The 17,257-nt window shown below is 36.9% G+C and overlaps 1 protein-coding gene across 1 annotated transcript in view; it reads right to left on the minus strand.

Annotated features, from left to right (window-relative positions):
* The window catches only part of Sulf1 (Extracellular sulfatase Sulf1), a 223,635-nt gene that overhangs the window by 197,679 nt on the left and 8,699 nt on the right, over positions 1-17,257 (minus strand). Inside the window, exon 2 of the mRNA XM_090414246.1 lies at positions 10,453-10,507. The gene's annotated coding sequence lies outside the window, so the exon portion shown is untranslated. The remainder of the gene's footprint in view (positions 1-10,452; positions 10,508-17,257) is intronic.

Here is a 17,257-nt window from a genome sequence, read left to right on the forward strand (position 1 = left end):
TGTTTTCAGACAATTCGAACCATTTCTTTGCTGCTTTGGCATCCTATGAGGTGTTCAATGGAATTTGTGCGAACGGAAGTTGACGGACCAAAAATTCCTTGCATTCATGTTTTATAAAGAGAATGTTTTATTTATGAATTTTCTAACAAAGCAGGATTAAGTAAGGAGGTGAAAAAAATAAAACTATTTTTTCTATCCAAAATGGATTTTCTTCGGGAATTCTTTTTTTTTTTTTTTTTTTGGCTAATCTATCATCCAAAGCCTTCTGTCACTTTTTGGAGAAGAAATGGGCACAGCGTGTAACTGGCGATCAGAAAGAAAAATGTGCTGATGGACCAAGAAACATTAGCGTTGTACCTCTTACCATGGTCGCCCAATCTCTGCTAAGGCATTTTTGCATTCTTAAATCAGAACATTCTAAAAAGATGAATTCCAATATTTTACGGAAATCTTAAAGTATGATGACACGTTGCTTATTGCCGACTTGAAAATGACCACATGTGGTCACTAAAGCGATGTTATCGGTTTATCTAACCCTACCAAATGGTAATGTGCTATCAGGTTTCAAGCTTTCAGTGGTGAAGCTGTCAAAAAAAAAAAAAAAAAAAAGCATTTCGATTTTTTTTTTTGTTATTGTAAAAATGTCCTTTTTTTTTTTTTAATCATAAAAGTGATTCTTAAGAAATTTTAATACATACACACATTTTATACGTACGGAATAGCATATCCGAACTTATTTAGTGGTCCTGGGGTTTCGGTAAATACTAAATATCGTTTTGCAACCTCATATTCGTCCTGGAGTTCGGGATCGGAAATAATTTATATATAAAAATAAAATAAAAATCCAACCGATCTTACACTTAGTTGTTCTAAGAAAACACGCGCACATAGACTAAATATACATCGTGCTAACGATGTATATTTAGTCTAAAATATTAGATATTATTATTATAAATTAGATATTATTATTATTATTATTATTAGATATTATAAATATTTAATATCTACTCTATAATATAAAATAAGCTTTTTTGTAATGTGTCACGTTTTTTGTCAAGTTATTTGAAACGTTTTGAAACTCAGGGGCTACCCTGAGTGTCGAGTCTTCAAAATTTGAAGCATCAGAATTCAAGGAGAACTGCCTACCCGTCCGGAACTCGGGGGGGGGGGGGGGGCGTAGGCGTCAGGGGGAGCGGAGACCCCTAGTAATAATATAACATAATAAGAACTGGAGCAAAATACAGTTTGAAAACATTCTGAATTGAATTGAATTTTTTAAAGAAATCTATTGAATGATGGTGGTTTGTCAAAATCTAGACTTTATTTTTACTACTACTAGTACAATTGAGACCAAAATTTAAACGATTCGATACTTACTAGAGTTTGTTAAAAAACCAAATTTCGTTAAAGTCCAACCATCCAGGGCCTAATTAATTCGAATCATTTGCCAATAAAAATGATCTCCGATTGAAGCCAAAATTGAACTGCGTGCAATTTAAGTCAGAGCAATGTTTTCTAAACCTTTTAACATTTGTGCACCTGCAAATGGCCCGAACGAAACAAACATCTTTGTAAAGATTTCAAAACATCCAATTTCAAGTGAATCCTTCGAAACCCAGAGATCCCGAACGATTAACGGATGGAGAAAAAAAAATAATAATAAAGGAGCTCACACACATTATGAAAGGCACCCAAACGGCGACGGGAATAAGAAAAATATTTGTTCAAGTTTAATTCCAAAAAGGTACACGCCATAAAACTCTTACATTATTTCAGCATATACCAAAGTCCAACGCTCTACCACCACTACCCAACTTCTACTACTATAAACATGTCATCCTGAATGAGTACCCGTTTCCGCACTCTATTTTCTGATGGTCGGGGAGAAACGACCGGATTGGGATGAACGAACACAAGCGGAAAAGAGAAATGAGTGCAATGGTTGAACATATCATCGACATATGTTGGTTGTACTTAGCTTGGTGACAGGCGAACTTCAGAACTCTTAAAAATGGAGTTAGCACCTTAAAATCCGCAAAACTTGAGAAGTGTGCGTGTGAGCTCTACAGAATAATCGTTCTCCTTGCCCTGTTCCTTGTAAATTGTCAACAGATGCAACAGCAATTAATATTGGCTGAAATTCGAACAGATCTCTTTGTATAGTTGTCAGTGAAGCTATCAGCAGCATTTTTTTTCTATTTCCATTTGTTTGGTTGATTTATTAAAACGTTTTTTTTTTTTTTTTAAATGATTTTATAATTCGGTTGATGTTCGAATTAGATGCAGCTGGAATTCATTTGATCTAGGTTTTCACCTCCCACGTGTGAAATGCACTACATAGTGGTTTTATGCAATAGCAACAATAATGTAGTGTACTGAACACACAATAATATTAATATTATGTGACACCTCCAGGGAGTCCAAAGACTCATCGAGGGAGAGTGTGCCAACGGCATCGAACGTTACCCCTTCCAACTACTAACCGCGCTCAAACTTGCTTAACTTTTTGCGAGCCATTAGCAGCAGAAGCTCTACCAATCGACATATAAAACAAAATTTTCTGTTGTAATCGAAGAAAAATTGTACGGGCCCCTCAGATCTAGATTACGATCGTACAGAGTAAGAATCTTCTGAAGAATGTCTTCAGGACTGAGGCAACTCGTGGCAAAGGTGGACTGAGTTCTCATCACTTTCCTTAGTATCCCATAATGCAAAGCACATCTCCTTGCGGACATGCATCTCTAATCCAGAGTCATTTAATAATAAGGTGGTACACCTTTTGGCAACTCGTACATGGAAAGACGACTTCTGCCTTGCTTCAACCTTGGTATCACCTCTGGGTCTGGATCCTACCGAAGAGACCTCAATAAAGACCAAAACCAGTCTGGATGGTGACCCTTCCCATAATGCATAGTATTATACATGCCCGCAAGATGTGCTTTACATTATGGGATACTAAGGAAAGTGATGAGAACTCAGTCCACCTTTGCTACGAGTTTCCCCAGTCCTGAAGATACTTCAGGCGCAAACTTTGTTTGCTTACACTTGGATAAAGGATTAAACTAAATATATAAATTATTAAAATTCATTTATCATATGAGAAAGCTAGCGAGGCTCGACCATAAAACAAATGATTCTCTTCGCAAAGAATTCAAAAAGATGAGATAAATTCCTATGACGCTCGCAAACCAAAATAATGTTTCCACACGTAACGTTTCTGAACCTATGACAAGTTAGTACTGTGTGTGTAGGCAAGGCTTACGAGAAAAGGAATCTGTTAATGTTCCTATTGAACTTCCATACGCTCATTTAAGTCTTTAATCTGCGAGTTGCCTTCTATTGCACTATATAAAAGACGAACTATCCCAGTAGCCCATACATTTGCCTTTTTGTCAATACCTTCAGCTAATTCCTGTGCTTTCAGTGAACCCATGGGAGCTGTTTATAGATGCCATTACATCGGTGATACATCACCGTCAGCTTCTTGGTATTAAGACAAATCCCATTGCACTGCCTGCATTTCTATATGCGCAGACACGTGTCATAGGAAAAGAAGATGGGTTCTAAGTGCATCACACCATGCACAATATATATACACATGTTTGTACATACATCTTGTAGTAATGGAACGCTTGGATAGAGATAATATTCTCCAACTTCCAGTGACACTCAGTGATTCCCTTTGCCATGATACGTGTCAAAGAATAAGTTTGCAGTAGTTGTCAAAAGTCCTGATGTTTCCTACAAAACGGTATTTTAGTGGTGCAGTTATCAAATTGCTGTCTGAGTAGTTCAAGTGCATGGGTTTTGTGCGAAGACAGCTTCACTGTTTAGAATTTCACTTGCTAATTATAAACCGGCCTGATCTAATAAGTCGGCTATTTTACAAGTGTAGACAGTCTATGATTAACGTTACAGACACGAGGATTTGGTAAGACCATAGACATTAAATCTTAGCAACAAAAACAAGTCTCTATGGTGTTTACGTTACTAAGATTTAATGTCGCATTAAAAAGACGGATGTGTTGACAATCGTCTCTTGTTAGCCTTCAATGGCCCAAAGAAAAATTTTGCCCTCTGGATAGGTGTAATCCACTGACGCGTTTCACAGCTGGCGAAAAACAGACGCAAGTTAAAATCGCATGTTTCATAGCAGCATAAATTACATCCCTATGTCAGAAGCAAGGACTTAGCATTTAGATATGGTGAGAGAAAACTTTCGCCTTTTTATTTTCCATATTCAATGAGATTTGTTAAGCTTTTTATTCTTCATTATAACTTTTCGAATTTTCTGAAAAATGTGTTTTTATACCAGCGCGGATGTGTACCATGTGAGGGGGGGGGATAAGCAATCACCTCTTGATTCGAAGAAAAACGCTGACCAGCGAGAAAGGGTTTTAGTTTTGGGAAGAGATAGAAGTCAAAGGGAGCCAAATCTGGGGAACAGAGTCGATGTTCCAACAATTCATAGTGCAGATCCCTTAATTTTCCAATTGCCAAAACACTTTTGTGGGATGGTGCATTGTCCTGATGAAAGATCATTTTTTTTTTCTTCTGCAGACTGGATATTTTCTAACGAATTTTTTTGAACTAGTTTGGTTAAAAGATCGGAATAATATTCCCCGGTTATTATTTTACCCTTCTCAAGATAATTAATAAACAAAATGCTTAGCATCCCAAAACACCGATGCCATGACCTTTCCTGCAGATGGAACTGACTTTGTCTTCTTCATTGGTGCTGAACAACCGGCGTCTGTTTGCTGTTTAGATTTTGGTGTGTAATGGTGAATCCAAGTCTCCTCCACAGTAATAAATCGAAGCACAAAATAAGTTTTATTCTTCCAATGTGCACTTGATCAATGATTTCTGGTGTTGTTAGACTTTTTTCAGAAGTCCTTCACATGGATCATCTTAAGGCTGGTACGGCCACGTTGAAACTCGGCAGCCCATTTCTTAATTGTCAATAATGAAGGAGAAGAGTGCCCATAAACTTTTATGAACTTCGAATGAATTTCATATGGCGTTAAACCTTCTTTTACAAAAAATTTTATAACCGCATGAAACTCAATTTTATCCATTTCAAGGGATACAGACAACACTTTTGCTTCAGACAGCTGTATAAAACAAACTACTTGATAGAATGACTTGCAATTTCGCATGGATGCTTATGACAGATGTACCAACTTAGAAAAAAAAAATCTTGCCGATAGCGTTGCCATATATGGTCGAGGCCAAGTACTTTCAGACCCTCTTATATGAGATCTTAAATGCGTGTGTTCTCCGGCCGAATGGTCTGATTTTTGGCAGTTGAATAAATATGGCAGCTATTATAGATCTTATAATTATAAGTAATCTATTTAGTTTATTCAAACATTTTTCTATCTTATGTAATATCTTTTATTATCTAACAACTTGCAGACTTTTACACATAAAGCTAAGCTGGCACGAGGAGATCCTTCTCCCCCCCCCTCTACTGGGAAACTTTGAGTGTTTTTTTTCCTCCATTAAATAAATAAATAGATTAGATGCGATCAATAAATATTTTGATATCTGGTGTACTAAATTAATTTTGTTTTAGATTTTTACTAATCTCTCAAGAAACTATGAATAAAAGCAACTTACCTTACGAAAGAACTGAGCCTTAGAAAGGTCAGCAGCTAAGCCTCTTTTCACTGATGGCCAATCGAAGCATTTATTTCTCGAAGCAGAAGAAAAATGAAAGACCATATTCGAATTTTGTATCAGACCATCATACGTGGAACTTGTTAGCGCAACTTACCCTAGGGAGCAAGTTTCCTGCAACAGCATTAATTAAGTAGTTATCTTGTATCAGGTGACTGCGCATGATCAAATTCCGCGGCAAACAGCAGATGAACAAGGCTTTACAGGAGACATGCGGTCAGAATCGAATTTGATAGTCGGGTTTGTTTTCTCTCATGCGTTTCAACAGTGCATCCACTAAATGCTCTTTCGTGATTTTTATACATTAATAAAACCTGGAACACTATCGTAATACTGTGAGTACACGGTGCTGCAAGCTCACCTTGGCAGAGTCAACCAGGAAATGGAAGGCTACAATGAAGTCACGTGACGCAACAATAGAAGCCATCAGGAAGCAGATACACGAGGTGGTAGAAGCAAGGATTAGTGGCAACTGATAAATAAGTATGAACTATGAGTGGGGGGGGGACGCGTCGCAGATTCGCATCAACAAAGAAATGCATCAACGAACACTAGCCTGGTCAAAGACGTGGTGACAAGCTAAGTGTGCGATTTTTTTTGTCTGTTTGTTCGAGGTATTTGTTGTTGTTCGCCATGATGCATTTATGTGTAGTGGAGCTTAGTTTAAAAAGGTATTTTGTAAGGATTACGTGGTGCGTGTGTTCACAAACGTGACTTTGAGCTTAGTGTATACATTTATTATGCTAGTCTCGCTAGTAGAGTCAAATAATAATGCTATTCTAGGTCATTATTCACATAAAGAGTGTTGGTTATTTGTATATGTATGTTGACAATGCCTAACAAGATGAATTAACAATATTTGTTCGTGTTGAATCTATCTAATCTAACCCCTTTTGAAAGACCCTAATGAAAATGACCCTTCTTGGTCTATTGTTGTTCGTTATCTTAATAATATAAGAGGCTCACCACGAAAATAAATTGAAAAGATTGGCTGGACAAAAGGGTACATGACATACAGCGTTGTTGATGCTGAAATCAGGATGCTAGAAGATCATTTGTGACTCGACCTCCATGGAGACCGAGGACTCATCTCAAGGAAGCAATTCCACACCACAATTCACCCGTCTACGTTACGTAAGCATGTAGATGGCGAAATTGTAGTGTGCAGTGGCCTCTCCGCAATGAATCCTCGTGCTACACATTCCAAGGTTTGCATTGAAGCATCTACCACCAGCTATACAGTATTTTACTATCCCAATATATTTTTTTAATCAGCTGTCACATATACAGTCTGTTGTTCCTAATGCTAAAGTTTAAAATGACATGTTTACTCAATATAATGCGCTGACCCCATCCTGGATATCTGCTTTCCGTCTGTAATAAAATATTATTAATAGATGATCTATAATAACAGTTCGTCCCCCCACCACAGTGGATTTATGATTGTTTTACTGCTCTAGTTCATTATACTTCTGCGGCGCCTGTGTATATTGCACACGCCACCAGCCGGGCCTGAGTACGTGTATATATAAAGTTACACCAGTTCGATGTGTAGCATTTTTTATTGAAAGGATTTACGTAATGCAAAGAAATTATGCGTTATCTGAATGTAATTTTTATTTTTGTCTTTCCATGACTAATAATTATGAACGTTTTGCTTTAACATAACGACCACTATCACCATTTTTCGCTTCGAAATATTTCTTAAGCGCTTTAAGTATGATGCAATTATTTGCTGTAGGAATGCAACCTGAAAGTGAATTCCATACAAAAAGTAACTTAATCGCTTTGTGGCTATTAGAAACAATTTCACGAGAGAATAATGAGATATTTATATTGATAAAGCAAGGTTTCTCAAAGTGTGTTCCGCGAGTAGTTTTGGAATTTGTCATTTTAGTTTTCTAAGCATTTTTTTCATGAATAAATATTTTATAATAAAAATATTCCGAGGAGAATAATATTCGTGAATATGTCGGTTCAGACCCAGAACGCCTATTAACATCTGTGTGTCGTTAATTTTCACACATGGAAACCTTTTAGCATTTGGGAAAGGGAATACCGCTGTTTATGACCGATCATAAAAATTGCCTGCAAGCCGATTGCAACAATGGGTGGCGTATCCTCTGTTCTCGAAACTGAACGAAATAACATCTGTGTTGCAAATGTCAGTGACCAATCAGCAAGGAAGTATAAAGAAAAATTTTCCACTGAAATTGAAGGTAGTCTGTATCAGGTTCTCAAATCGAGTAATACTGAATACTTTCTTCGCAAGTTCGTATTGTAGGGTGAACGTTTCGAAAGCGTAGGGCCGTGATTTTTTTAAAAGTAATAGGCCTGCAGGTTTAAATTTTAATATGAATAAGAGACTTGGTTTAATTCTGGTGTTAAGAAATCTCTTATTGAAGATGTTTGTGATGGAACAGATAGCGAGTCATCCACCTCAAGCCTACAAAGATCTCCAGGATGTACAAAAGGAGGGGAAACTACCAGCACACAAGAGAAAACGTCTACATTCACTCGTAAGTACTTATATTATTGGTGATCAGAATAGGATATGTCAATGAAATAGGATGTCAGCAAAATTAATTTAATGATGGTTTATTGACTTTAATTAAATTAATTAAAACATCAATTAAATCAAACTTTAATTGATATTTAATTAATTAATAATAAAAATCAGCTAAATCACCAATCAATTATTAATACATTACAAAATAAACAAGGTGTTCCGTGAAAATTTCAGGATTTGTGAAGTGTTCCGTCGAAAAAGTTTGAGAAACCCTGTGATAAAGTATCACTTTCAAAAAAAAAAACAAATTGTTTCGTATTTCAAAAAAAAAAAATTCTCTCCAGTTAGAAGGCGTGGGAATTTTTCTACATATGCTACACCAACGTTCGATATTTGAAACCGCATTCTACTTTTCCTGTGTACCTTGTGCTGTCCTGGGAGACCTTCACTAAATTCCAGGAATGAAAAATAACTTTAATGAAGGATGGTTATCGTATGCTACCCGTGCAAGCTGTGAGAAATGAGACACCCCAGCGGTAGTAAATTAGACCTAGCAATGTGGTCATCAACCAAACGCTCGATATGCAAGTTAAAATATCAAGCAAGATCACTCCTGTGATAATTAAATTACAGTTAACAAAACTTTTTTTTTTTTTTTTTTTCAGTTTTCTGATCCAGACTGATACACGAGAATGAAATTTGACATTTTTATTCAAGCTTTTTCTAAAAGTACATACAATGCATTTCCTTCTAAAACACTGAATATAATACAAGATATTTATTTTAAAAAAAAAAATAAAAATGATTGGGTATTTTTTTTGTCGGTGTAATTCCTTTCGTTAGATCTTAAACTTCTCTTCAAAACGTTCGAAGGAATTTTTCATTTTATGAAAAACTTGAGGCCTCTTACTCTTATCCAGAGCAACCCCGTGTGCCTTTTGCAAAGATTTGATTTACTTTTTATTTTATTTTCTCCTGATGTCATCACATTCATACAGTTACATCCCCAGTTACGCAAGTAATGCGTTCCGTAAACCTTTACGTAACTCGAATTTGTGAATTACATACATACAAAGAAATGTTCAATGGCTACTCATACCGCTGTTTTACATTATTTTTTTTTGCCATTAATCGGATATTTTCCATTTTTAATGTTTTTCATTTTTGGGGTAATTAAAAAAATCAATTGTATTTGAATAATATACAAACTGTAAATATGAAAAATACATAATATAAAAACAAACTGAAATATTTCAACAATGCGAACTTGATCCTTCACTATTGTATTCACTGTCTAAATAGGTCGATTTATATCCCGAGCTATTGTTGATAGAATTTCCCTGCCTTCATACATACAAATTATTTTCAACTTTTCTTCTAAAGTAATTGCAGACCTTTGTTTTTTAGATTTATTACCAGCGCATTCGGTTTTGCGTTTGCATTCCATTTTAAGGGTAAAAAAAAACAACGAAACTAGCAGGATGACAAGTGACTGAGCTAACCATGAGCGGCATCTACTGTACTGCAATAAGGCTGTCAAAGCCGCAAATGTGTTCATATGCGTTAGATTTATTACGTAACTGCGAATTTACGTAAGTAGTGTTACGTAACTCGGGGTTTAATTGTGTATATATATTTAAAAAAATTTAACGACGAACTCGGTTCTGGTCATTAAAAGTAATTCTAATTTCGCCATTACTTCCACCTCAGTATCACCACTTCTGGGTCTGGCTCCCACTGACGAGACCTCTAAGGGTTGAAACCGGTTGGAAGGAAGCTTGGGTGATGAATGGCAATGCTGTAGCCCATGAAGTTAACTGGGACATGGCTGTTGCTGTTACCCCCCCCCCCCCCAGATGAAATATGGGCGGTTCTGCTCGGTGGTGGGGTGAGCCTGCAAACGCTGAGAGTTCTTCTCAGTGACAGGGTGGGCCTGTTACTGAAGGGAACGCTGAGTTTTGATCCTTCGGGTCGCTCATTGTTGGGGGATTCTCACGAGTTTTTGGAGAGGTAATCAGCACTTAATACAGGGAAACCGGTCCGGGTAGTGACCCTTCCCTTAATGCATAGCATCATACATGTCCGCAAGGAGATGTATTTTGCATTATGGGATACTAAAGCAAGTGATGAGAGCTTATACCACCTTTCCCTCAGTCCTGAAAATACTTCAGGAGCAAACTTTGTTTGCTTACACTTGAATAATAGATTAAACCAAGTATATAATTTCTTGGTATCTTTAATGTAAAATGAAGCTCACTTACCGAAACGTTCGAAGATGTATGAACACTTTTGTTGCCTTACTATTGTTCGTGAAACCTGTGGAAATAAAAAGATTACAAAAATAATCAGCAAGACAGTAGACACAATCTCATTTTCATAATTATTCAGATTACTATTTGAAACATACACAAAGAGAGAGAAAAGAAAAACTTGACAGTAATAAACCCAAAATCTATATTCGGTTGATATACAACAGACGTAAAAGTTTTACTCTACTTTTGCTTGCGTGATATATATAAGACAATTTCAAATCCTTTTAAACACTAAAAGAAAAACCTACTTTGGCTTTCTCTCCGGGGTGCAATAACAACTAACTGTAAGAAGCTTCACCACACAAAAGCAATCTAGTAGAATTTGTATTCCGGGTTACACGAACCATGCACTGATTTTTTTTTTTTTTTTTAAGCGTGGAATCATTTGTTTTAGTAGCTTTGAAAGACTAATACGATAAATGCATAGTATGTGGAAACACACAGCACGGCCGAACCAGCATAATGATATTAACCCATCCCAGGAGGAAACTAACAAGGCCTGGTTGAAGAGCGTAAAGCTTTCTCCTTATTACTATCCACTCCATCCCGCCTACTTGTGCGTCGATGTTTGTAGCGCAGAAACTACGACCATGAGAACAAGTGCGTAATGGGAGAAAGGGCTTTCTTCGAGAAAATGCATTGATTAAAAAACGGAATGTAAATAATGGGAGCAACACGTTCTGCTAAGAATGTGGATGAACCACTAGCTAACTCCACCCCCCCCCCCCACTGGGTAAAAAAAATGGTACGGCAGACAGTTTGCCTTGTATCATACGTTTCATGGCTTGTTAAAAAGCCACTGATGGTGTTCTAAATCATAATAAAAGACATTTTAAAAAATAAACAGTTAAATTTTAATCAGCCCTTTTAGAGTGATTAAAGTTTAACCTGGTGAATAAATATCCCAGCGAAGGTGTGCCTTTGTTCTCTTCCTCGTCAACAGAGGGCGTGTGCGCGATGTCATAGAGTACTGATATTAAATGCTCTTTTTTTGATTGCAAATATCTGAAGTATATTTATCATTCTAAAGTGTTACTTATCACGACATCGTTCGCAGTTTTTGTTCCCCCCCCCCCAAGACGTTTCAAGAACACGTTGCACGGCTCAAGTGTACCAAACTGTAGGTTATTTTTATTGGTTACTTGAACTTTTACCGTGAAATAACCCTTAAAAGGTATTTTATATCATAAGCGAGGTCTATAACAGAGGGATACTCCAGCTTCAATTTATTAGTTTTAAAGCGTATTTAATTTCTAGAAAAATTCTCAAATAACCAAGTGCATTTTTCATATCCACACATGTTATCAATTGTAATATTAAAAATAAAATAAATAAAAATAAGTTTAACAGAATCTTAACGGCTAGTTATTCCGACACAAAGTTAGCGAAGTTTATTTTTTCTTTGCTAGAAATTCTTTATGATCAACTTCTCAAGAGGCTTTAAGTTACTTAACCGCGACCTTGGACCCGGCAGCGGATAACTATAGCGTACCGATGTTGCCGACAGAACGGTACTACCACGGCTAACGAACAAACGATCTCAAAATCAGAAGGGAAAAAAAAAAAAAAAAAACTAATGAACCAAATAGTTTAATCCCTTACCTTACAAACAGCGATGCCGTCCAACCTTCTTGATCACTTTACGGTATTTTTTTTTTTGCCTTAAAATTGATTACGTTTAAAAATCAAATAATTCTCGATCAAGTGCAAGTTAATGTCAACATGCCATTTTCATACTCGGAAATGCAAAGTTATGATCCGGCAGCAGCGGCCACCTGCCTATTTCGATTCTGGCAGCAGAGCATGCCGAAGTTAACGCTCGCAGTTCAACCGCTAGTACGTTCACTTTGCCCTCTAACCAAGCCAGAGGTCCCGCGTCCTTGGCAGCCTGAAATGACGTCACAGTTCATTCCTGACTGCGGTACGGTGCAACCGACAGCTTGTGGCAGCCATCACCCACATTCTATCGTCACCCGTGCCGAGCGGAGCGGAACTCGTTGTCTCTTCTCGCCACCTGCAGAACAGTCCACTCTTTCGCAGCACGTCACCCTTCCTGTTGGTTCTACCTGTGTTTTCATTCACAGAGTTGGATTGCCGAATAAAGTAATGTACGCTTTCTGAAGAGACACATGCCTACTGCCATAGTTCTCATATTTTTGCTTTTATTACGTCGGTTATAAAGGTTATTGAACACTTTGCAAGTGCTGCTGGGTTAATATGTTAGTTTCTTTCAGAAATGAATTAAAGAAGTTAAAAGCTACTAAACAAACAAACTCAGCGTGAAGAATGATAGAAAAACAATTGCAATTCACATTTTGGTACCATTTTGAAAGAAAACGCAATTGCAGTGAGCACTTATCGTCTGCTAAAATTTTATCGCGTACAGCACGTGATGTTCGAAATCTACAACTTTTTGGAAATTAATTATATAAAAAAAATCTAAAATGAAATACGTCATTATTAATGATAAATTAATCGTATGGAATAAAAGAAATGTTCTCCCGTGTGATGTGTTTTTTTTTTTTTAATTTATTTCAAATTGCTTTGACATCTTGAACGCACGATTTCAAGTAACTCAGTCTGGCAGTTCAAATGTTTCCCCAATTCAATCAGTTTTGCCAAATGACACTTCCTTGTTAAAGGCAATTTATCATTTGTATCAAGTAAAATTGGGTTTATCAACCCAAAAACCTATCAAAGACCAATTTAAATTAATATAAATTTATTAGTAGAATGATCACTCATAATCAAAATATTTATTTTTATAAAAATAATGTGCGCGCGCGCCAGCGTAGCCTCGTAATGACTCCCTTGACGCTTGATTCGCAGAAAGACTTCTCAATCAAGTTCGATTCAAGAATTACTTCGATTTTTCTCCGGTGAACTGTCAACTCACAAATCAGCAAAATCGACCGTAGAATACACGCACACCCAAACTGCAATAGTAAATCGAATCGCTCAGTTTTTTCCCTAAGATGCTGATAGTCTTGTTCATTTAAGCCTGGTTGCACTTGAAAATAATTTTATAAAAATATAAATCCTAGCTAATAGCTACGTATCAACGTTCAATGTGCCGGTCCATACCTGTCTGGGACAATCAATATCTTTCAACAATAACGAAGACCAAGAAATACAGTTTAGACGAATGGGTAGCGTATATTTATCCCGAAACGATTTTTCTTGGCCTACGCACCGGTATCATCCACAACCAAATATCTAAAATATTTATTTTAATTTAGATTAGCGCAGACACTTTATTGTGCCGGTGTATCTATCTATTGCCATTCTGGATACACACAGTATACCATAGTGAATATTCCAGTTCTTGAAGAGCGGATAAAACTCGTCAGCTAACCCCTTCTCTCCTTCAATGCGTGCAACTTTTTTTTTAACCACTGCAGATGGATGATAGCCATCAAGCGACATTTATTCCAGCTCTGCTTCAAAAGTCAACAACCTATTGAAAATGTAAGCTACAGTTTAAATTGACGCCAGTAAAACTGGAGCCACAGTCGTTTACATTCAAATCTGACATGTAGATTTCATGCTGCGACTGCAGACGAAACCGACATTAAATCCTTAGCACTGATAAACTGAAATGTTGCATATGTTATGTTAAAGATATATACTAGTAATGCGTTTATAGGAGTGAATGTAAATGTTGTCATGGAAACCAAACATGATTTAACAATGCTTAAAAAAAAAACATTATTGACGTAGTGATTCGCACACATTTCATTCTGGGATTTTTTAATTTTCTTTTTTTTTTTTTTTTTTACCTACTAAATGTTTCCTGGCCCGAATAACGCTTAGATAGCCTAGTTCACAATGACTCCAAAGACATTCAATCAAATGCGACTGCTCGCTGGCGAGTCTCTCCTTTTAGAAAGTGTGCCAAGCTTTTTTTTTTTTTAATTTATATTTGTTTTAACACAAACTCTTGATAAGAGCAACAGACAAGTGCCAACAATAAAGCAAAAATATTTGAATTAGAGGCTCAAGTCAGAGCAGCATGTAGTCTTTCGGGTTCAAGGCGATGTTGACAGTTTAGCGGGAATGTGCTCGTAGAAGGAACGTCTCCAAGACTGGAAAAAGAAAGTGTGAAATGTGAATATCTTCGCTCATAATTCGTATATATTAAATGTCAAACGATGATTAAAAAAACAGGGAAGATGCTATACATCAAAGAAAGAGGTTAAAAAAGGCATAGAGAATAGTACGTTACCAATAAATCAATTTTGAAGGTTAGCAAGCAGCGTAAGAGCTCAGCTCTAACAGAGAAGAAAAGGGTTGAAAAGACCACACTTAGAATCCAGTCCGGGACACAAAAATCTTTATAAGAACGCACACGCGCAATTAACAGCCTATTATCCATAGATCACATGATCTATGGATAGTAGGCCAACAGGATCTTTAAATCATATTGCCCGGAGTTTTGTTATTCTTATTGGTGGTGAGACGTTACTCTCCCTCTTCCCCCCCCCCCAAGGGCGTCCGCACAGAGTGGGGGGGGGGGAAGCATGAGCTCTGAATTTCATGGGCGTCCACACAAAGGAAGGCAAACGGGACACTTTCCCCCGCGGGATCTATTTGTGAAAAACCAAAACAAAAAATAATTAAATAAAAATTTATTGATGTAATTATTTGTCTCCAAGCTCCTCCCCCCACGAAAAATGTTCTGCTGAATGCAAATAAATGTATGATTAGTCGGTTATGTACTTCTCCTTACATACGAATCTTATATATGACCATCAAACAGCTTCAACAGTTCTATAACTCCTCCTCCCTTAAATCCAGGTTCCTAATGGTCCCCCCACCCCCTCTAGTGACGAGGTGGAACTCCAAGCGTTTCCCAAAGAACTCGCCATGCGTTGATCTTCCGACTCTTACAAAAAAAAAAAAAAGTCTAAGCATAAAGAAACTAAATACATGGCTCAGTTAACGGGATAAAAATCCCTTATGTTTTTCAGCCAGTAAGCAAAACTACGATCTGAACGTTTCATGCCGACGAACAGCGTATCCAAGCGTAAGTGACCACTTGGTAGTGCCACACCACGGCAACTCGTTGCAAAGGTGGAGCAAGCTCCCTCACTGTTCTTGATATTTTCTCATAATGTAAAAAACACACAGCTCATAGGAGATGTAGTACTGTTTTACATTATGAAGAGAGGTCACTACCCAGACCGGTTTCAACCTTTTTTGAGGTCTCATCAGTGAGTAGCTAGACCTAGAATATCAGAGTTTAAGTGAAAAGAACTTACATATATACTTTTGCTGCACTATTGCCAGAAAGGTGTGTCACTATATTATAACATAGTATAACTAAGATGAACATCAAGAATAGTGAGGGACTTGCTCCACCTTTGCAACTAGTTGCCGTGGTGTGGCACTACCAAGTGGTCACTTACGCTTGGATCCGTCGACATGAAACGTTCAGATCGTAGTTTTTCGATCTTAGTTTCGCTTACTGGCTGAAAAACATAAGGGATTTTTATCCCCTTAACTGATCAACCTCGCCAGAAAAAAATAGCCGTTTGGCTTTTCATCTTAAATACATGGCTGTCAGCTTTTAATTGTTTTTGGTATAAAATATTTTAAAATATTAGACGTGTATTTTCGCATAATCTACTTTTGATTTTTAATTAATTTTCATGAGATTAGGATTAGATCAAACGTAAATGACGGCTTGTATTATCAAAGTACCGCGTTTGGTAATTATCGCTTCAGTTAAATCATAGGGTATAAAGAAGTCTCGGAGAAAAATAATTGTCTCTGAAGGGGTATATTCTTTTTATTATTTATCGATTCATCTTCTTTAGGATAATAAACGCAGTGAACTAGATCGATCTCAGCCGGCATTTTTTTTTTTTTTCCTTCTCAGCGTCATTAAGACGTCTGATTCTGCCCACCCACTTCTCCACTTCCACTTAATAAGTACGTCATTGGAGAAAGAGTGCAAGGCACACTTCCACATGTAGGTCTATGCAGTCTTTCCTAAGGGCTCCGTTGCACCTGCCATACCATTAGCACATTCGAAGAAATACAAAGTGAGGAGAAATAAAAAGATTATTCAGACAATGATCTAAGCCCCTAGAGCAATAAAGAAGAAACATTAAATGGTACTTAACCTTGCCCCAAATGCACCAGTGTCTGCTAATGGAAAAGGTAGATCTTTACTTAAGCCTAAAGTTTCATTACTGCCTACTACCCAGGCTATGTCTTTTTCATAATGATCCCGAAAAATTAAAATGACTGTATGAAGTGCATTTTTTTAAATGCAGTTCATACAATCATATAGTACCACTGTACTCATAGTACACTAGTACCAGAAGTTCGCTAAGTTTAAAAACCAAAAAAATAAAATTAACGCAAAAAAAACCGCTATTGATGCGAATGCCTGTCAGAATCTCACAATACGAAAATAAATAATACCTGTTTATGATAGGACAGTTTAAACCTAACTGCATTGTTTACTATATCTAAATTGCGTGTTCTGGTAGGTTTGCCTGTTTGCGGGATGAACCCTATAAGATCGGCCAATTCACCTTCATTTGAAAAGTCCTGATAATGGTTCTTTGCGTCCTGCGTGGGATATGGACTCCGTCTTTCCAACCGAAAGATATCTCATATACTCGGAAGGGATAAATCTTCCCCACAGTCCGGGGATTGATTTTTATTTCTTTCATTGCAGGATTTTTTTTTTTTTTTTTCAAATTTTAAAAGTTAACCTATCTTTACCGTTCGCTCCAAATCC

Source organism: Typopeltis vanoorti, chromosome 25 (genome assembly GCF_054136105.1).
Source record: "Typopeltis vanoorti isolate ZY-2024b chromosome 25, IOZ_Tvanoo_1.0, whole genome shotgun sequence".
Taxonomy (NCBI): domain Eukaryota; kingdom Metazoa; phylum Arthropoda; class Arachnida; order Uropygi; family Thelyphonidae; genus Typopeltis; species Typopeltis vanoorti.